Below are 23681 nucleotides of genomic sequence, written 5' to 3'. Positions count from 1 at the left end.
ACAAATTGCACCTAAGCGTGGGGCAATGATTATAGTTAATTAGAATGCTTATTTTATTTATTATTCACAAATAGTTAGAGCATGTAGCTAGTGAGGATATGAACGTACAGTAGAAGTATCCTATAACTTAGATAAAGTATAAGAAATAGCAAAAAGGCGAATTCTTTTCTAATGTTCTAATTATTAAAAATGCATATGGACCATACAATATACCAGTAACCGAGCGGAGTCTGGAGCTCTGCATTCGGTAGGCGTATGGGTTCGTGGCTGTCCTGAGAACGGTTTGTGTTTTCTCATTTTTGAATGTCAGGTAACAGTTCCTATTGGTAGCCGTTTCCTTCCATCTCACTGCACAGTTTTATTCACCATAACTGCTCAAGTGAGGTTGGTTTCAAGAAGGGCATCCGGCCACGTAACTTCATCCCCGATCACAGACAGTACATTATGCTTATAGTAATTTTATCTAGATTATCTGTTATATGATAATGTCATCATTACTCCAGTCCTGTTCACGCAACGTGCACAAGGCTGCCAACCTTTGTGTGTTCTGATCACAGAGATTGACATGGACCTACTAAGAAAACCTTTACTTCTTGCCGTGCGATAACAGCGCATTCTATGTGGGTTACTGGTGAAAAGCTGAATTAATCCATATTAACAATTTTGTCCTTTCCAGCTGGTGGGCCCAGGGTCAATATGACCTTTTATCTCCTGGACCTTTTCGCCTTGCGATACTATACCAGTGCATTCTATGTGGGCTAGTGGTGAAATAACTTTTTTCTCGCTTGTGGTTTGAATAATTAATTAACAATGCCGGAGAGTAACAAAACCTACTAAATTCTTCTTAGTACACAGCGCCTCGAGATGCGGACAGCAGTACATATATCCATTGTTGATTCATTGCCTCTATTTTTGTTGCACGGGTTGGTATTTCTGATCATTAGTGCACATGACGTCATATCGGATGGCACTGATGCACAGGCCGTACTATAGCGAGCGTGGGGAAACAATCAGCTGATCGTTATGGTGGAAGTTTAGCACGTGAGTTAGTTGAGTTAAATGTGAATTTTTTGCAGGTTTATTGAAATTTTCACTCAGACATATATGAGAGGTGGTGTGGTGGTGATTATTGTTTTAAGAGGAAGTATAACTGGGCAACCATACTCAATATATATATGAGACTGATGACTCAGTATATATACTGTACGAGACTCTGTCATCATCAACTGACTGTTAAGTGAAAACTCCTTGATTACTGACAAGAACTTAGTGTGAGCGTGTATTAATGTTAGGCTATAGAGTGATAAGATCGCTCTTCAGCCGTTTAATTGTGTAGTTTATTTGTGAAATTTTATACTCATAGTGCAAAATTAATTGAGTTAGTGAATTCTGGGTTTTGTTACCAACCACGGCGAATGTGAACTCGTGTCCTCCTCGTGAGGTTTCAGGCACACCCTCATTGGAGCTGAGCTCCATGTACCAGCGCTCCTGCCATTCTTAAATTTCCGGCAGTACCAGGAATCAAATCCGAGGACGGCAGGTAATACCACTAACCGTTACGCTACGCAGGCGGACATCAACCAGGGTGAGTATATAATTTAAGTGATCAGTGAGAGAATTCACCATGCCTAAGATTTGCTGTGTCCTGGCTGCAAGCGAGAGGAGTACACTGATGAAGAACGCGTTAGGCTGTTAATGTTGGGTGTATCAACCACTTTCCTCCTGAGGGAAATAAGAGGGTGTCGTCCAGACGGTGAATTAAATTATGTATTACGTCATAAACATGGATAACATTGGGTATACTTTTATGTAATCAGAATTACGGCTTATCTGAATTGCGTGTATTTGAAAATTCAAGTGCTATACATACATCTTCGAAGGGTATTGTGGAATAAGAGTGCCGAGAATTTTCCTATCAATCTTCACATCATAGGAAATGGTACAGAGTTGTTCCTTGAAAATTTAATACGGAAATAATTGTATAGACGTTATTTGTTGTTTTACAGTCTACTCTTTTAACGATAATTTAGTTTCATGACATTGACAGTAAAGGTTTTGTTATTGTTGCCGGTTTGCTCACGCGTAATCTCTCTTGTAGCTACTGAAATAATTTACATGTGTAGTATATTGTACTGGTTATTGGTTGCACGTTTTCGATCAGTGTGTGTGATGCGAATGTTCCCGTTGACTAGAAAATGGATAGAAATCGCAAGAATATGTCTCAAATTGTTAGCCTGTGCTCACCGAATCGAACGGATACACGTGAGAAACAAAACGTTACGGGGAAGGATATGTATTGTATGTCAGAATTAACAAATAATTATGAAAATTTTTGGTTTTATAAAGTGGTAACAGTTTCTTAAGTAATTTAAACTAGTGGAGCGGATGAGTAACGCCTTCAAAGCGTGACGTGATCAGAGCTACAGTACGACCTGTACATCACGAATAGCTGGTTCATCAATGGAGAACGTCTGCTACTCTTCATTAGGTTCTATAAAAGTATGTACTTCTGGGGGTGGGCTGGTGAGGGGATTCTCTAAAAAGGAATTCCACGTAGTTTTACATATTTCCTACTTTCTCATCTCCTTATGAAGCTTGTGTGAACAGCTCTGGAATCTAGCTGAGTGTTTTAGTAATGATTACAATATTCTCTCCCCAGTTGGTGATCGATCGTCCGTAACTGGGAGATCGTTCATTTATGGACCTTGAATACTGGCTCACATCTCTCTGTATTGCAGGTTATGAAGTGCGTTCGTTTCGATCTCATCAAACCTGTGCACATCGTAGAACTCCGTGGTCTCTCGCACAGTCCGCACCTGGAGGCAGTGCTCGCTGTTCCCGAGGTGGAGAGCATGCTAGACCGCGGCATGAGGCTCTCTCTCAGACGTCAGTACTACACACGGTGTCCTAACGATCAGTGCTACTGTGAAGAGTGCGTCAACATGCCCGTGTCTCCCTGTCGCAACTACATAGGTACTCGCTATTGCTGTCTCACTGCCTTCGCACTGTAGCTCTGATTGCATCACACATCCCACCATTGTTGTCTTACTGCCTTCGCACTGTAGATCTTATCACATCACACATCTCACCATTGTTGTCTTACTGCCTTCGCACTGTAGCTTTGATCACATCACACTTCTCACCGTTGTTGTCTTACTGCCTTCGCACTGTAGATCTTATCACATCACACATCCCACCATAGTTGTCTTACTGCCTTCGCACTGTAGATCTTATCACATCACACATCCCACCATAGTTGTCTTACTGCCTTCGCACTGTAGCTCTGATTGCATCACACATCCCACCATAGTTGTCTTACTGCCTTCGCACTGTAGATCTTATCACATCACACATCCCACCATAGTTGTCTTACTGCCTTCGCACTGTAGCTCTGATTGCATCACACATCCCACCATAGTTGTCTTACTGCCTTCGCACTGTAGATCTTATCACATCACACATCCCACCATAGTTGTCTTACTGCCTTCGCACTGTAGCTCTGATTGCATCACACATCCCACCATAGTTGTCTTACTGCCTTCGCACTGTAGATCTTATCACATCACACATCCCACCATTGTTGTCTTACTGCCTTCGCACTGTAGATCTTATCACATCACACATCTCACCATTGTTGTCTTACTGCCTTCGCACTGTAGCTTTGATCACATCACACTTCTCACCGTTGTTGTCTTACTGCCTTCGCACTGTAGATCTTATCACATCACACATCCCACCATAGTTGTCTTACTGCCTTCGCACTGTAGCTTTGATCACATCACGCTTCTCACCGTTGTTGTCTTACTGCCTTCGCACTGTAGATCTTATCACATCACACATCCCACCATAGTTGTCTTACTGCCTTCGCACTGTAGCTTTGATCACATCACGCTTCTCACCATTGTTGTGTTACTGTCTTTGCACTGTAGCTTTGACCACATTACACTTCTCACTATTGTTGGGTCACTGCCTTCACGCCACGCTTTTGAAGCGATACGCATTCTCTCCATTTGAATTTGAGACCCCAATACCTTATAAGACCAAAAACTATCCATAAATATATATTAAGAGTGCCATACAATGCTTATCCTTCCCCGTAACGTTCTATTCCCCGCTTACATCCGTTCGTGTCCGCGAGGATAGGCTTACATTTGCCGAAATATTCTTGCGATCTCTATCCATTTTCAAGTCAACTGGAACATTCACATCATGCACACTGATAGAAAACATGCAGCCAATACAATATATTATATTGCAAATGTAGTTCACATATAAATCATTTCTGTATCTCACTGATTCCCCTCCATGCGTTTTCATTGACCACCAACATTAACAAAATGTTTACTTTCACTGTGGTGAAATTAAGCTATTGTTAAAAAATGTGGATTTTGAAATAGAAAATTACGCTTGTACATTGATTTCCACTTTCAATTTCCATGGAATAACCCAGTACCGTAGCCTAACTTACGAAATGTTACAGGAAAATCTCAGTAGTCCAATTCCACAACATATTTCAAAAACGCATAATTTTGACTTGAATTTTCAAATACATCGAACTCAGAGAAGCCGTAAGCCAGACTGCACTCATGCTTACGACATAATAAATTTTAACTCACCATCTGGACAAGACACTCGAATTTCCCTCAGGATTTGGTCTTTAGGAAAGTGGTTGATAAACACGACTGTGTTGTGATTACCTATTAAATTTTCTCTAGGAATAACTTCCTTCCCTAATCTGTTTCTTCATCAGAAGGAAACACAAATACTACAGTATACTTTCCTCAACAGCTCTTAGGCAGGGCGATCACCTTACACCGTGGTTGACAATAAATCACCTAATGTACTATCTTAATTAATTTTATACTATGAATATCACACCACACAAGATCTTCAGTCGCACACGTTGTCTTCGCTAATGAAGCACTTTTCACTTGCGAATGCAGTCAATACTGACTCAGGCTCTAATGTTTCTGAGTAAATATGCGGCCAACTTTGAAAATGTAAATAGAACAGCGAAAATGTCACAAGCAACTCAACTAAACCCTGTGCTAAACCTCCACCTAGCGATCAGCTGATTGCTCGCTCGCTATAATACGGCCTGCACATCGCGAAGGCAGAGCTTTTTCTTCCGTAATCTAATCGACACTTGACTCTATCTGCAAAAACTGTTCTCTGAGCTTGTATTCGGCAGATAGTGGGTTCGTATCACACAGTCTGAAGCCCTGGAGATCGCTTTTCGTGGTTTCCAATTTTCGCACTTGACAAATGATTAGGCTGAATAAATGCCATGGCCTCTACCTTCTAAATCATAGCCCTTTCCCATATCTCCCTCGCCCAAATCGTTTGTTGTGTTATTGCGATCTTAAACAAGTAGAAAGAAACAAACCAAAACACAACGTTACCTTCGGCGTGGAATCTGGAGCGATGAGAAATAGTATCGTTTGCCGAGGTTAGAGTAAATAAGGAGAAGTTGAATAGCCAATGAAATTCCCTGTAGAGGGAGAAGTAGAAATTTGTCTGTAAAAAGCACATCAATAAGCGAATTGCTGTTATTACAGCAATGTCATTATTATTATTATTATTATTATTATTATTATTATTATTATTATTATTATTATTATTATTATTATTATTCCGAGGAATCTGTGGAACAGCAAAGGTGAAAGAAGGTGCCGGGGGAATGGGTCTAACTACAAAGCCGAGATATGAATTAAAATTTCATTAAAGGTTATATTTTCGAAAATAGCAAAACTTAACAATTTTCACATAGAATTTCAAAATTTAACAAATAACAACAAGTCAACAAATAACCGACAATCAGGTACAAGACCAGGAAATGCCAAGATCTAGAGACCATTTAACATTACGGATTTCAAGCCCCAAGTTTTACAATTTCTGAGCTCTCAGCTCACAAAGAGGCGACTAAAAGAGGCCCTAGGGGCTCTGAACTTTGGAGCGTGGGCTGGCGACCACGGGGCCCTCAGCTGAGTCCTAGCATTGCTTACACTTACTTGTGCCAGGCTCCTCACTTTCATCTATCCTATCCGACCTCTCTTGGTCAACTCTTGTTTTCCGACCCCGACGCTATTAGGTTTGCGAGGGCTAGGGAGTCTTTCATTTTCATGCCCTTCGTGGCCCTTCTCTTCCTTTGGCCGATACCTTCATTCTTCGAAGTGTCGGATCCCTTCCATATTTTCCCTCTGATGAGTGTTATATAGAGGATGGTTGCCTAGTTGTACTTCCTATTAAAACAATAATCACCACCACCATCTCAGCTCACAAACACATATTTACCAAAGGGCAGAAAACCCCTAATAACATGGAGCACTTGCTCCCCCTGAGCAACGTCAAGCCTCCTATATGCACATATCCAAATACTTAAAAGAGCTGACCCGCTCTCAGTTTTCCGAGCGTATTAAAGGCAATACCAGGCTTTACACTAAATTGCCATCAAGGCACAACATACACAAAATGAAACGGGGGTATCTTATACCCAACCTAATGGGCCATTGTAGAAAAAGAATAGGTTAAGTAAATGGCCCAAAATGCAAAGATGAATGTAGGCGTGAATTTGCACTCCTACATGAAACTTCTTAAAACCTAAGAGGCACTAGGCCGATGAAACAGGGGCTATTCCCAAACTATGGAGGTGACTCGTATAATGAATAAATTTAACACATGAAGGAAGAGTATAAAATCGGTTACGAAACAGTAGTCACCTCAAATCAAAATGAAGGGGAGCTCGAGAGTGTAAAGCACTCTCTATACCCGATTTACAGTTAAAGATATATGAAGTTTTTACATAAACTGGAAGAAATTTACATGTTTATAGAGATAGGTTACATGATAAAGGTTTCGGACCTTCCCCGCGAATTAAACTGCTGAGGCGGGCATTACCTTACAGAAGAACTGCTACCTGAAGAAAGAGGCGCTTCCCGCCTCCTGCTACGCATCCGTACACTAAGTTAGATGTTGATGAAGTGGCCATGAGACAAGAAAATCAGCAGTTTTTATCCCCTCGGGGAAGATTCGAGACCTTTCAAGAATAATTAAGACACACCCACAGGATTTTGTTGGCTACAGTACATAGTTACACACAAAATCGAAGAAGACAGACAAGAATGGTCAAAAATTAATTACAGAAATTCTGGATTGACTAAGTTCAAAACTGGAGGAAGGGAAGACTAATATTACCAACCCACAAATGAAAGAACGAAATTTAGTAAGGACAAAAACTTATGAGTACAAAATTTCTTCAAATAAAGTTCCTTCACTTCGCACCAGGGTGCATGATCATAGGTTTTTTTTTAGTCGAGACATCTATGAGAGAATATCCACACTTCTTGATAAATAGTAAACAAAAACACGTCGAAATTCTCACAGTGACATCTTCAGAGGAAAAATTTCAGTAGGTGAAGTTTTAAGTTCACAGGTTGTCCTGTAGAGGAGTACTGTAAGGCGGAAAATTCAAATGTGTGGCGTAGAGGTGTACCAGCCGGTACAATTATTATTATTATTATTATTATTATTATTATTATTATTATTATTATTATTATTATTATTATTGCTCGTGGCTTTACGTTGCACCGACAGAGACAGGTCTTACGGCGACGATGGGATATAGGAAAGGCCTAGGAGGTGGAAGGATTAAGGTACAACCCAAGCATTTGCCTGGTGTGAAAATGAGAAACCACGGAAAACTATCTTCACGACTGCCGACAGTGGGATTGGAAGCCACTATCTCCCGGATGCAAGCTCACAGTCGCGTGCCTCTAACCGCACGGCATTATTATTATTATTATTATTATTATTATTATTATTATTATTATTATTATTATTATTATTATTATTATTATTACCGTGTTTTGTGGATCACAGAGGTGAAAGACGGTGCGGGCATGAATGGGTCTATCTACGACAATCAAAAGATTCATTAAAAGCTTCAAGGTTATATTTCTTTTGGCTAGTTTTTTTTAAATGTCGAATTTTAATAATACACGTTGCTCAGCGACAGAACAAGATTCAGGTACAAAACTAGCTCGTTAGCTGAGTTACTAAATAGGGGAAATTAGAGACTCAACAACATTTTGTCAGTTAATCATCTGAGCTTAAAGCTCCCAATTTTACAGCTCAACGGTCAAGGAGACAGGTCTCCCAATTTCATTTACAAGGTTTACTAACTCATCTAGAAAAATAGAAAGAGCGTCTACCCTTACTGCCTCATCACTTTCCAGGCCTCTCAAGGCCCAACCTACATTTTACAAGTCACTCAACCGTGTAACCACTTAACATAAAGAACTGAATTTTACAGGAGTATCGAATACTCATTCTACCGGACCTTTGTGGGAAGAAAAAAAAACAGCTTAAAGTGCTGGCCCAAAAATCAAAATGATGCGGAGGTAGACACTGGCACTCCTTGAAACTTACACTTAGAAGTTTAAAACCCTAGTTGGGCTCATTGCCCGACGTTACTACACTACTGAGGTGACTAGATGGAGAATACAGGCTGAAAACAGTTACAATATCATAGTCACCTCGAAATCAAGTTGATAGCGAACTCGAGAAAGTGTCACACTCTCTATTCCCGAATTTAAACCAAGTGCTTTTCGGCTTGTTTGAAATTTGCAGTAGAAATTACATTTTAGAAGATGGGAAACTTAAGGTTACATTATTAAAGATAAGAAACCTTCCCCTCGAGCTAGCTTTCAGAGGCTATCACATAATTATTAAATAGCTGCCATTACCTTTATCTGCAATAAAGATCGATGAAGGGTGAGACGCCCCGTACAGACTCAGTAAACTGGATGGTCAATAAGACAAGGTAGCTCGAAAAAGTGCCAGCTTTTGTACCCGAGAGGAAGGTTCTAGAGAATTCTGGACCAAGGCCCGACAAACCCTAATTTTTATTGGATAATCAAATAGATAGAAGATGAAAATTGTTGGTGGAAAAGTACACATTAAAATTTCCTATTGGTCATATTTGAAGTTGACGGAAAGAGTTGGAAGTGTTCGACAACTTTAACACACAAAAAACAATAGCAATCAACTCAGTGTAGTAAACCTCAAAATAAATATTACTTTAGGATTTTAATAGTTCCTCTTCACACTAGAGGGCATAACATACGTTTTTCTTGGTAGAGACATCTATAAAGAAAAGTCCAAACTTTTTCCCAAAGTTGTTGCAAGTTTATATTGAAGATGACATTCCTCAAGGTACTTCATTCGAATGAAGGGGGCGATGTAGCTCGCGGTACAATTATTATTATTAATTTCAAAATTTGAATAGAAGTTATCTTACTATCACTGTTCATCTCCCCTCGTCTTTTCGGGGAGGCAAGTAACTTGTCCATCATGCTACTAGAAGCATGTAAGAGGCGGAAGAAGTTGACAGTCGACCTGTTGGACATATCTCGGCGTTTCTATAGGAACCAGATGTCCTGTAAGTAAGTGTGCATATTGTTTGTTAACGTGAAAGCTATTTTCCTTTCGGTTTCTACTCTGAAGTTTTCCCGTCTGTCGATGCGGACTGGAAACTGGTAACTTCGATATTTGTCCAGAAGCACTTGTCAACGTGCTGCGAGAAAGTAAATAGTCGTGCGTTCGATATCTCCGTGAAAATAGTGGATTACTGTCGTTGGTGTCAGACAGAAAAATATGGCGGGCTGGATTCAATCCTGTCTGGTAGCAAACAGTGGCCACTTCCATGAGATCACCATATTCTAATGTGTCACATTTCCTACCGAATAAACTCTCTCAATAATTTCACCACCTATTATTATTATTATTATTATTATTATTATTATTATTATTATTGCCACGAAATTTGAAAGAATGTACGCCCCTCTAGCTGATGTGACAGGGAACAGCATCCAGCCATCCAGGTTGGTTGTTACAGATCTTTCTCTCTGTTATTGTGTTGGCTAAGGTGCTTACACGATACCGCACAGTATTGTATGTACTGTGACAATCAAGGCCGAGTACGGGGTGGCCAGCAATCATGCCACCGGGAGTTAATAATTTTATAATCAAACTTCCCTCCCATTTTAGAATGTGGTCGAGGCCAGAGACGAGCGGGTGAATCGTTTAGTCTCGTGATAAGGAAGACACGGAGAGAAGCTGAAAGCTGGTCCAAGTGCACAGAATGACGTGTAATTTGGAACTACTACGGGCCTCTATAAAAAGTGAACGTGACGAGTCACTCTTGAGAACTGCACCGGGGACACCCTGGAGTGGAGTGTTATGGTCCGAGTTCACCATTGAAGACAGTGTCGAGCAGACAACTCAAGCGCGAATTAACTTATGAGTAACTGTAAATAATGAACGAGGCATTCCCATATCACAGTAGGTTACCTTTCTGTGTAGTAAGTTCAGTTTCAAGGGCCCGGATATCCTGCTACAACATACAAGAGCAGAATTTTGGAGGGCAGTTAATGTTATTTAAAGGGGAAAACAACGAAATTCTAATCTAAATACGAAGGCCGACAAGGACAAGCAGAAGTTGCACTACGGTAGAAGACGGGTATCTACACGACAAAATTCCCTGCTATTAGGGAAATTTTGGCCTGGAACGGTTTGAGAAAAATAAATGAATGCTGCTCCCACACCTCAGACCTGAATCCCATAGAGCACTTTAGGGATGAAGCGACTGATTACCTCAGTTCTGCAGTCGATCATTCATTGTCCTTGAATTACCAAGATATTGAGTTCGATTCCGACTGAAGTCAGCAGAATTCTAGTGTGTTTAAATGAGGCATTCCCATACGCTCCTCTTCAGAATGCTAAAATATTTACGCTGGATGAAATTCCAGCCCCCTATCTACAGCAATTACGTTGAACGCATTATTATTAACTAATTCATTGCTACGGCCATCTGTGGGTCACTCTTACATCATAACCCTCTAATTTGTGACTTCTTCTTTCTCGCCCCTCCATCGTTACGTTTTGTGGCTTGGAAAGTTGTTTCTCCTGTAGATCCCTCATTTCGCCAATTCTCTTCTAAATCTTTCTACTTCTCCGTTATTCGCACAGGTCGGCTTTTATCCTTATTACTATGGTTCTATGGCTGACTGATTGGTATTCTCATCTTTGGCTACAATTCACAGCCATTTCGGGGGTGTTAATTGAAAATAGTTAATTCCCTTGGTTCGGGGAATGGGAGTTTGTACTGCCCTGAACATTTCTGTAACTCACACATTACATCTAACGCTGTTCTCCAGCACACCAGATATTTGGTGGATATCGTGCAGGGGCTGGCCCAGGCCACATGAAGTTATTGTTATTTCTCTCTGACCTCAACAGGTAATCGACTCAAAGTCTTTTAGAATACCATTCCTCCAGTGACCTTCCGACCCCTCATAAAAAGCATCTACGACACAATTACGTTACAGATATTATAATATTATTGTCGGAGTGTTCCGGGACTCGCCACGCTTTTACGGGACCTACGGGCAAAATAACTTGGGGGTGGCTGAAGGGGGATTCGGGACCACCTGCCTCTGAATAAATAACTAGCAGTGCCTCTATTGGGATTTCGAAAAGTTTTCAGGGATTCAAAGTGAAAATTACAGATGTTCATGTTTTTCGTCAGACAGAGGGTCTGTCCCCCAGTACTCCTACATGGGAGACTTTGTAGTGGCGTGTCACTAGACTCCAGTGTTTCCAAAAGGTGCGGCACCAAACTGATGAGCCCACTGCTACACCGGGGCGAAACGCTGGATTGGTTCTAACATTTGCAATCGAAAAAAATTTTAAACTTAAAAATGCATTTATTTGAGTGTCACCGCAAAATTAATTACTGGCCCCGCGCTGTAGGGGTAGCATGCCTGCCTCTTACCCGGAGGCACCGAGTTCGTTTCTCGGGCATCTGAGGGCTGGTTGGTGGTTCACTCAGCTTACGTGATTACAATTGAGGAGCTATCTGACAGTGAGATAGCGACCCCGGTCTAGAAAGCCAAGAATTACTGCCGAGAGATCCGTCGTGCTGACCACACGACACCCCGTAATCTTCAGGACTGTTGGCCCATGGGGTTTGGACTTTTTTGAACAGTTAATTGTAATGTGGAACTTTCGAAACCATTGCATTATATTTTCAAGAAACCTTGTTGTTTTCAGTATTCCTAACATTCATTCACCCCATCTTTAACAAAATGAACTTTTAATTTTCTTATATGGAAATTGTTTGTGTTAGTAAACTACAAACTTCGTGAACTTTTCTAAAATTGTCCTGTAACAGTTCAGCAATGACCATTCAGGGTCTACTTGTCTGTGCAGGAGGACGGCGACCATTCCAGTTCATCACGTACGAAGGCTTTCTGGAGGACCTGGAGCAACAACGCCTTGACGAGGACGAGCAGTATGAGGACCACAGTGAGGCGGAACAGTACACCGATGAGAGATTGGCTCTCTAATTCAAGATAACGGCGCGAAAAGTGTAAAGTAACTTATTAATAAATAATGTTTCCGGTTGTACTTCCTCAGGTCACTTGACACCGGTTTCGGGGTTGTGACATCCGAGTGGTATCCAGTGTTGCAAACTTATATTTTCAAGATCCGCTAAATACTACTAACAATCCGCTAAAATTCCGCCAAGAAATCCGATCTCAAATAATGAGCAATAAACATGAGTAATAATAATAATAATAATAATAATAATAATAATAATAATAATAATAGTAATAATAAAAGTAAATGTCTGTACTCACCTTATCTGTGAGTTTCACTGGGATTAACCCCCTGCCTGCGAGCCGGCGAGCTAAAACTTGTAGGCGTTTTAATGCCGGGTGCAAACTAGGTGAATCTCCTACCTCAAGGGCCACACACAGAACATGCCAGTTCACTAAACGGTCTTCCTTCGTAGCATAATATAAATACTACTCTCTCATAAGTTTCATTATCTGTCATCATTCGTCAACTAAGAGATAAGTAACCTTCCCCCACGCATTACAAATTTATGATACCATGATCTCATAACATCAAATCCATATAACATGTTTTCCTCATGTGGCTGCTAGGTCCTGACAACAAATACGGAATAGCTCGGAGACAGACTGGAGTACAAATGGATAAAACACTAAATTCCGCTATAATAAATCTAGAATTCCGCCCAAAAATCCGCTGTCCGCTAAATGACAGCCGACAGTCTTCTAATTGCGCCAAATTTAGCGTAAAATCCGCTAAGTTGGCAACACTGGTGGTATCTCTCCAAGATGGTTCTGCCAGTGTTGCCAGGTAGTCGAAAACGTATTTCCCTACCATACCAAGAGAATTTGCTCTTTAAAGAAAATACCAACGCCAAATATATAACCTATAGTATAACGACTACTCCTCCTGTAAATTTAAAAGTAATATTATGTAACCTGTGAATATTAATGGACTAATTTACTATCAAATATGAAGTGGAAGAAGTTACAATGGAAAATCAATCTAATGGTTGAAAATATATTTCCTTCTCAGCACTAGTCTGGATATCAGATCTTCGTTTGTCAATCCCCTGTTTCCACGTTATTGTGTCCCTTAGGAGAATGTTGGTACTTACCAACAACCCGATCTGGGTTTAGCAATGTTTTCAATTACTTTTGTAACATTTAACTTCACTTCGTTACTCCTGCGATTGGGGATAAGAATAGAGCGATGTTGCTCCTAAGAGGAAACTACTTTAGAATGCAGATTGGCGTCCTAGCTGAGTCCGGCATTACTCTGCGACCCGTCCCACTTCCATTTTCCCTGCCCGACTCTTCATCTCTTCGGATTTCAATGGAATGCGATCTGGGAATCCTTTATCTTCCCGCCTACGATTCATTTAGCTGACATATTCATTCTTCGACGGTCCGGCCCTCTGATTAGTGGTAAGTGGTAATGGTTGCCCAGATTTAAAACAATAGTCACCATCTCGATTACTGGGTTCGGCGCTGGATATGTCATATTTAATTAAAAGCTGGTTCCCTATGACGCTAACAGTTCGACGTTCGGTGGAGGGATGAGCTCAGTGTGACAGCTCGACCGGTAGTGAGATTGTAGCCGCAACATTCGTCTTGCTATGCCTGTCGTAACCATAGTGTTTGGCCTGCTCTTTATTAATACCGGTACATAATAATTGATTCAATCGTTATGTAGTTTATAAATAGAGAATTCACTGTGCTTCGAATATTCGGGCGTATCGGATCTTGAATGTTCAACCGATCTTGCCTGCAACATGTGGCTGAATACTGGTTCAGACGAGTAGACACCCACTTTCTTAAGAGGTTGCATCCGGGAGATACTAGGTTCAAATCCCACTATCGGCAGCCCTGAAGATGGTTTTCCGTGGTTTCCCATTTTCACACCAGGCAAATGCTGGGGCTGTCCCTTAATTAAGGCCACGGCCGCTTTCTTCCAACTCCTAGGCCTTTCCTATCCCATCGTCGCCATAAGACCTATCTGTGTCGGTGCGACGTAAAGCCCCTAGCACACATTCTTAAGAGTAATGGTGATACTGAACGCTAGTCGCTAGACCTTCCCGTCTGTGCGTGCGTCCATGTTTTCTATTAGCAGCATGTACGTTACCAGGAACGCTCCGCCATCCGTTGAGTACATTTAGAAGCTGGGGAAGGTTCTTCCATGATCACAGGACCTGTGGTTGCACGCAATGACATTACCAGCCGTAGTACGTGGCGTTGCTCGGATACATTACCTTACCAGTCAGTCGCGTGTGAAGTGAAGCTTTCCTTTCAAATATTGATTCATATTTTACGAATCCCTTGTGTAGTTTTAGAGCTATTTAGATGTGTTTTATTTCAAGTTTTAGATTATTTAATTTTTGAGTAAAACTTTGTCCTTTTGGAAGCTCGAATTGATTGTCAAGTATTTGATCCTTTCGAAAGGAAAATACTGATAACTATATGCATTTACCCGTCGCGATATAGATATTATATACTGTTATTGCGACTGCCACCCATCGGCCTTGCGACCCTAAAAGAAGTAGATTCTTGGTCATTTTAGACTATTTAATTACAAGCTCCTCTCAATGGAGGCTGAACGTGGACCTACCCTAAACAGTACTTCCTCCAGATAGCAAGTCATACTTGTATCAATCGCTGGAACATACATAGCTTACGTCCATTATCTCGATCATTTTGGACAATATATTTTTTACACTTTCTCATCCCCTTATGACAAAGGGGGCTAAATTGAACTTTAACAAATAGGAATGTCACTGTTCATCTCAGCGACCCCGAAAAGTATGGATTCGACACCATTTTATAATATTTTGATATATCATTCCCCCCTCACCCCCACCCAAAAAGGGGCTGTTTTTGGACTTTAAGAAATTCCGGAATATCACTATTCATCTCGGCGAATCCAAAAAGTATAGATTCAACACTATTTTCGAATATTTTTATGTGTCACCCTCTGGCCCCCAGCCCCCAGCCCTAAGGATACTTGAGGTGTCTTACCCCCAGGCGGTTTGTCTCCTGGTACTAAGTCGTAAGTGTACCAAGTTTGGTTGCAATCGTTGCAGTGGCTTAGGAGGAGATGTAATACATACATACATACATACATACATACATACATACATACATACAATGACATTTATATATATATATATAAATAGATTAATGAAAGTATTTGTCGCTTAGCAACCAGCTAAGTACAGAATATATTGCGGGAATTTACGTCCAGCAGTTCGACCTCACGGTAGAACATTGCCCAGGGAAACTGAACATACTAGCTGACGCGTTGAGCAGAAATCCTAATCCGGAGGAACTTACAATACACCTAACTCTGTTAGACCAAGAGGATCAGAATATACTGGAGACACTTCGGAATATTCATGAGGAACAGGAAAATTACCCAGAGACCGGACGGCTAATCCATTACTTTCGGAAAGAACTCCAACCCGGGACTCCACCGTACGCTGAAGCGGAGCGCAAAGCGGTAAATTATCACTATTTTAACAACATTTTGCATAAATTTGTGGATGAGAATCATACGAAATTTAGAATTGTGGTGCCTCCGCGATTACAGATTGACTTGATATGGATAGCTCATCACTCTACAGGACATTCAGGAATTGATAAAGTGGTAGCAACACTGCAGGAAACTTTCGTGTGGCCTAAAATGAGGTCGATGGTACAGAAAATCCTGCGTACCTGTGACATTTGTCAGAGGGTGAAACCAAATCCGTACCTTCTGAAGCAACCGCCACGACCACTGATACCTACGGGACCACGTAAATTATTCGCAATAGACTTCTTCGGTCCCTTACCCTCTGCTACTAGGGGCTTAAAGTACATCCTTGTCTGTATGGACGTCTTCAGTAAATTTGTTACATTGTGCCCTATTCAAAAGGCGAATACTCGTTCGACGCTATCGCAGATCAAAAGAAAGATAATACCCATTATGGGTAAGCCTGAGAGTATCTTAAGTGATCATGGAAGTCAATTCACTGCTGCAGGGTTTAAGCGTGAACTAGAAAGACTAGGGATCAAGCATGTCTTATCCAGCATCAGACATCCGCAAGCTAACCCGAGTGAACGTATCATGAGGGAGATATCCAAGTATTGCAGGATATACTGCCCTAGAGAACATTATAAGTGGAACACTGTAGTGCCCATTATTACAGAGTGTATTAACACAACTAGACACGAATCGACCGGTATGATTCCAGCATGGATTCACAATAATGAGCTGCCTAAACGTCCTTGGGAGAATGTAATTCCGTGCCCTAGGGATCCTCAACTAGCTCAAGAGATATGTGTTAATAACGTTGCAGAACACTTAAAAGCACAGGCTGAGAAGCGGCTGCGAAGAACTAGGAATAAAAGATTTCATAGACCTTTACAAGTGGGCGAGTTAGTGTTAGTTAAGACACCCACTGTCTCTAACCCTACAGAGAGATACTACCATAAGTTCGCTGAGCTATACACTGGACCGTATAGAATAATTCATAGTTATGAAAATAACTCATACAAGGTACAAAGCTTGGACGCTACAGTGACTAAGGTCTTTAACTCATCAAACCTTAAGCCCTTTTTCCAACCCGGCCAATATCAATTAGATAATCTGGAAGAAGAAGAAGAAGAAGGAGGCGAAGAAGAGGAAGAAGAACCTGAGGACGAAGAGACCGAAAATATTGCCAGAGAGGAGGTTATCATTCCGGAAGAAGATGAAAATGACAGCGAAGAAGAACAACCAGAGGTACCCAATGGAGGAGAAGAAGAAGAAGAAGAAGTGAATATGATTTCTCCAGGCGACCAGAAACAGCTATCTGAGCAGCGCAAAGAAACGGAGTGTCAAGACTGCTAGAGTAACCACCGGAGATTTCTAGCTCTGCTGGATGCCTATTACCAAGTTAGGAAGGATAGGGAGGCTATCATATCTGTAGCTGAAGATAGTCCCATGCCCTGAAGTTTTGAATATTGACAGCAGATATGATTGCAATGAGAAAATGATCTTGGAATTTGGGAAAATAAAATTCTTGACAAAATTTTATTTTGTCGTTCACGGGGGGCTATGAACCATTCTGTTCATTGGAGCAATTGTATTAATTTGAGTATTGGATATTGGAATCATACTAGGCCACCCACGAAGCCGATGTCTTACAGTATATGTCATAAAGGGGTCCAGAAGAAGCGTTCTTATGTGAAGTGAGCGCGAGCGTCATTATGAGAAATCTGCAGAACTCATTAAAAGAAGTTATGTCCCAAGCCAAGCCTCTTGATGGAGATTGGGGACGCTTTCCAGTTCCCGGCTAAACTTATTCTAGGAGGGAAGAATGAAATAAATTAATATCTTTGGTTACAGAAGAGTTGCATTGGATTTGAGACAAGAATTGCAACCTGTATTATTTCTGCTTTATTTTGATAGGCATTAGGGCTGCATTAATTAATGCATTCGCTAATTTGAGCTCATGATATAATTAATGCGGGAAATTTTCCCGGGCACGCAAAGATTACACGCAGCCAAGCGGCTTGATGACGCTACCCGGAATTATAAATTAAGGCCGCCAGGGCATATCAGAGTCATTCTTGGACCGAGAAGCTGCGGGAACGAGTCGTCACACTGCGTGTTGGTGCTGAGAACAACGCTTTGTCTTCAAGCTACACCGACTACCTGTACTGCTATTTCTGCAAAGATGTAAGTAATCAACTTGAATATTCAGAGGAATTGAAGATTTTACCTGTGAGATTATGCTATGGGGAGATGAGGTACTGCTTATAAGAGACTAATGAACTAGTAGCTCCATATTTCTGTGAGGTCAAGGGATTGCGGACGAAATGCTAGAATTAATATTGGCTCAGGTTAGGAATTCTAAAACTATATGTTGTCCATGTGATAGGGTGATAGAACAGTGACTGAGAGTAGTGAAGAAACTATTGTGTACCAGGTTAAAACTCTGAACGAGACTTGGTCAGTGTGACGTGTGAGACACGCTAACAGTGAAGACAGGCATCGAGTTTGGACAGTCTGTAATATATGAATTTATTTTCAGTTACCTCAGCATCAAGTCAGAACGAGTGTTTGACAGCATCATTGCAAAGAAGCCACAACCAGGAGCTGAAGCCAACACAACAACGGGTATCGATCCAGGAACGTTGGGAGCACCTGACTAGCACAACATCGAAGAGGACACCTTCCGACTACAGAGGGAGCTGTACGAAGACGCCACACCAGCAAGAATGTCTCCAAGTGGTCAACAGTCTCTGATGACAGTTCTGCAGTCTATCAGAATGTGGTAGATCCAGTGGTCCACAGGGATGGCCGCTCCGCTATGTTCTCTAAATTAAGGTCAGAGCTTTCCAATTCTGTTTCAAGCATGTCATTTAAATTTAGATAGGAATATGGGGGCCGTCAGTCAGCAGATTTGTGGTAATAGGATAATTTCCCTTGTAATATAGAGCTAGGCCTCAAACTCGAACCCCGTACTTTAAGGTAGATGTTATTGGTAGAGTCCTTGTTAGCGAATTTATAGTTCATTGTAATTGCGTTATTTGAAAGTACGTGTTTTTGTAAGGGTCTGATTGAACTCATTTGGTCATAGGAGGTTAGTCTACAGATAGGTACGTTTATTAGATCACATTCAGGCATTTGTTTCTGCAGACGTAGAAGTGTATAGTTATGACCAAATCGTGACCAAGTCGTGACCAGGAATTCACCCAGATTCACTGATAGAGTGAGCGAGTCCAAATATTTAAGAGATTTGAGCCCATAAGAGGCTGAAGTAAAATGTGCAGTTGGTATGAGAGAGCCCAACCATTGAGAGTTTATTGAATATATTTTGGAAATGCCTAGTATGGCAATGTGACGATCGCTTAATGATTAGTGTTTTGTAGCACCAGGATTTAGCCCACGAGAGGCATTAGTAAGATGAGCGAGATTGCGGAAGGTATTGAGACGAGGGCAGATAGCCCAGGTATATTTAAATGAGGGCTTTAGCAGCTGACTACGTGAAGTGTTCTTTTGAAAGGCAAGACTTTAGCCTGTCTCCCCGTTGGAGCTCATAAATTAGGGGGCTGCCGCAAGTGGAGGGGTGAGAATGGAGGTCACTGAGCTTGACGTCACAGGCTGGTGTGTTGGTCGTCTGCAGTATTTCAAGTATGCTAGGAGGGGAAGAAACGACCTTCTTGTTTTGAAAGCAGAGAGAGATTTGTTTTATGTCCTATTTGTTTTACGTAATATTTTAACACTGGCCCGTTTTATAATGACACCCTTGTATGTGTTGATTGGATTCTTTCATATTGTTTGCATAGGTATCTTGGACACCTTACCTGTCATAGGACTAGGGTTCGTGACCAAGTCAGGTCATTGTAAATTTTTGTGGTGATTTTGTTGGCACCGGGGTTCGACGGCGCGAGGCATTGTAAATTTTTATGGGGAATCATTGTTTTTGTGTAATTAAGCAGATATCCATCTTCCAAAACTTCGTTACTTACACCATTGTTACATGCTTGTTGCAGCTCACGGGTTTTCATGAAGGCAGTGAACTGATAGTCATCGGCTCAGCGTCATTTTTCCATCTCATATTGAAATGATCTTTTATTTGTAAATAATTCAATTTTATGTAATAAATCCCTATTTGTTAAACTTTGAATGCAGCGGTGTTTTCTGTTAGATATTTTATTTTAATTTTTTTAATTTAGTCGAATTCTTACCTGAGTAGGCACATGTCCTAGTGTTTTATCTTTATGTTGCCCCGTTATACCCATGTTATCCCTGAGAAGAGCGCTCTCCCGGCTGATTGAAGAGGACAGTGTTCAGGTAAGACTATGTGCACCAGCTCACGTCTGTGAGAGTTCCTTCACTACTGAACTCTGGGTTCGAGACCGGCCTTCGCCTGGACGGAACTTTATAGTGCAGTAGGGCACATAGTTTAATTGGCGCCCAACGTGGGGCGCGAAATTCCGTAAAGGGGGCCATAGCGCCATAGTATAAATGGCCAAGCAATGATGGGGCTCGATAACTTTGAAAAACGGGCTAACCATAGCGCCATGGTATTAATGACGACGAGTAACGAATGGCCCGATATTTCAGTAAAAGGGACCATAGCGCCTTTGTCTACATTGTGAACTTGGTGTGGCTAACTGAGGACCCGATATTGCAGTAAGGAGGGTCATACAGCTTATTTTATTATGCCGTCAGGTGATGCTTGATATTTGTGTAAACGAGCTCACATAACCAAGTGGTATTTTGCTGATTTTCCCCATAAAATAGGGCTATAGGTCATAATGTGTGTCTATAAAGGCAGGACCTGATATTTCGGGAAATAAAGGTCGTGCAAGGCTTGATTTCAGACATATGTTATGACAGCTGCATTCGATTAGGTGTTATGCAGGTATACCAAGTTTGGTCTGTGATCTGTACTGTTAGCTTGGTGATATATTTGGAGTATGTTGTTAAACTTGTGAGGTTGAATGACTGCCAGTTCAGAGAGGTATTTTGTGAGGTTCTGTCTTTGATCTTACCATTAGTTTATGGATATTGCTGTTGATGGTGTTTAGCGAGGATGTGCTGATTTTGTGGTTTCCTTGAAGTGATGGATGATATTCGTGCGGGGATTTGACCTGCAAGGTGTTGTGTTTTACAGGTGTATAATCGGATAGCTTGGATTTGTGCATGTGGTAGTTTTTGCTGGTTTATGACATTTTATGGGAGAATTTTATGTTTGTGTTGTATATATATTTTGTATCATAGTGTTGTACTGACGGTTACCCTATGTTTGAATGACATGATATTAGATTGAGGTAGCCAATTTAGGCTTTGAAATTTCGAGAGTTTAGCAGTAGGAACATTTTGATAAATTAGAAAGTGTAGGAAATTTAGAGTATTTGAAATTTAATCGAGGACATACGGAGCGGTTTTTCCCGCCGGACTTTATAACAAGTGAGTAGAATGTCGGTAGACATAGGAGAGATGCTGAGGCAACTCAGCGAGCAGATAAAAGAACAATGTGCGAAAAGCGAGGAACAGTTTGTGGCGCTTAAAGAGGAGGTAGGAATTATTAAAGGACAACAGACTACGCTTAGAGAGGAACTTAAAGAGGAGGTAGGAGCTATTAAAGGACAAGCGGATAGGAACGGTGAACGTTTGAACGACCAAGTCAGTGCTCAATTTAAAGAACAAGAAATTAGGAACTCGGATCAGATAAAAGAACTTAAAGTACACGTAACCGAGCAACTTACGGAGAAAATCGCGGAGTGCGAAGAAAAGGTGACCGAACAAGTAGTACGCACCGAAACACGGGTAGCTAACCAAATAACTGAGCTAAAGGAACACACTAGCATTCGTTTGGAGCAATTGGCCTCTGAAAATGAAGCGACTAGGGAGACCATAGCAGAATTAGATACCAAAATAGAAAATGTACGGCTGTGCTGTGTTACCACGACCGAGAAGTTAAGTCAACAGATGGAAGAATCGCACAGAACGGTAGAGAAGCAAATTCAGGAAGTAAAGAATAGTATCGAGGGGATAGAACAGCGCATGGAAGAAAAAGATAAGGAGACTCAGTCCGAACTAGGAACATTTAGAGAAAACTTGGTGGCAGTCGTAGTCCGCATGGATCATACTCAAGAACTAGTCAGAATAGAAGTAAAACTAGAGGCTAGGACTCAAGAAGTGGTAGACAAACATGAGAGGACGACCGAGAAAAATAAGGCTAAAGTTGCTGGACTAGAATTGGATTTACAACGAACTAGGAAGGAAATCAGCGCGGAGGTCCAGGGTTTGAAGAAGTGCCGTGAGCAGGAACAACGGACAACTGAGAAACGTATACTAGGGTTAGAACATGAAATGGAGAATATACGTGATAAGTTGGACCAGTTAAAAATTGAGGAAGACAACGGAGTAAAGAAGCGGAAGCTGAGTAGAACTCATAGCCCGATGGAACGCCAGTATGGAGATGACAGACTGAATGAAAGTCAGGAAGAGGGACATGAGATACTAGGAGAATCATTTAGGGCTAAGCCAAGGATGGGAAATTCAACCCTATTCAGTCAAGACAGTGTATTCCCGGGTTACCATTGGATTAGAGCACCCGAGGAGAAACCGAAGAAATTTGAGGGGAATGGAGAGGTCACACCCCGTTCATTCCTGAAAGAGTTAGAGACCTACATGGACGAAGGACAGATACCACCGGAGCGCAGACTACGCACGGCAGAAAAGTATCTTGGAGGGATTGCTGGAGCTTGGTTTAAAGCGTTTGGGTAATCATTTAAGAATTATGATGAGTTTAAACGGGCATTCCTGAATAAATTCTGGAATCAGGGACATCAATTGGCGCTGAGAATGGAACTCTACGCACGAAGATATGCGAATAGTACCCCCACTAGACTAAGCGAGTTCTTCATTTCCCAATATTTACGTTTGCAAGAGCTAGATCATCAGCCTGAAGAGTTGGAAATCGTCACAACCATTATCAGACAGCTGCCTGTAGAGGTACAGAGGGCCCTTATCGCGGCTAATGTTACGACGGCGGTAGCAGCGGAAGAAATGCTTAGGCTCTGGGACCAAACGTCTGCACTGCATCAACCACGGATACGGGCCATAGAGACTGTCCATAATGTGAACATACAGGCAGAAGAGCAGATGGAAGAAAGAAGCCACAAGGAATGTCAAAATTCCGGCACTCAAACACCTACCCGGAGGGAACGAGATGAAGAAAATCCGAAACCCAGAGGAGATACGAACTGGCGACCTCGAAGATGGAGCACATGGCAGGAGGAACCGGACCGATGGAAAGGGCAAGAACACCGAAGAAATTCATTCGAACAACGGCGGAATGACCGGCCGTACTGGAGACGAGACGGTGAACGTTACAACTCTAGAAGCAACCGCCAGCGATGGAATGGGAACCGAGCGAGATACGACAGGCCGAGGGAGAGTTCACTGCGCCCGAGAAATGGTGAGAGACAAGACGGCGCCTACCACTCAAGAGGGAGAGAGTCGGGGGAGATGTCAACACGCGACACATGGCAGGAAGCGATCCGGAATCACAGTGCGGCTAACTCTCCTGGAGCTGCGAGCTTGGCATACCAAGAATTTCATAATGGCGCCAGGCCGAAGGGTCTCAACCCAAATGCACCTAGCTTTGCCGAGATCGAGAGAGAGGATAAAAAAACGAGAAATTTAGTGCCAGGAGATAGAATATTTCGCGAGGATGCCGGTTGGATGACTATAGCTATTCATAATTGGGTTATCACTCCTGATGA

The sequence above is a fragment of the Anabrus simplex genome, chromosome 8 (assembly GCF_040414725.1).
Source record: "Anabrus simplex isolate iqAnaSimp1 chromosome 8, ASM4041472v1, whole genome shotgun sequence".
Lineage (NCBI taxonomy): Eukaryota > Metazoa > Arthropoda > Insecta > Orthoptera > Tettigoniidae > Anabrus > Anabrus simplex.
The sequence above is the reverse complement of the archived record's forward strand: the minus strand, read 5'-3'. Positions refer to the sequence as shown.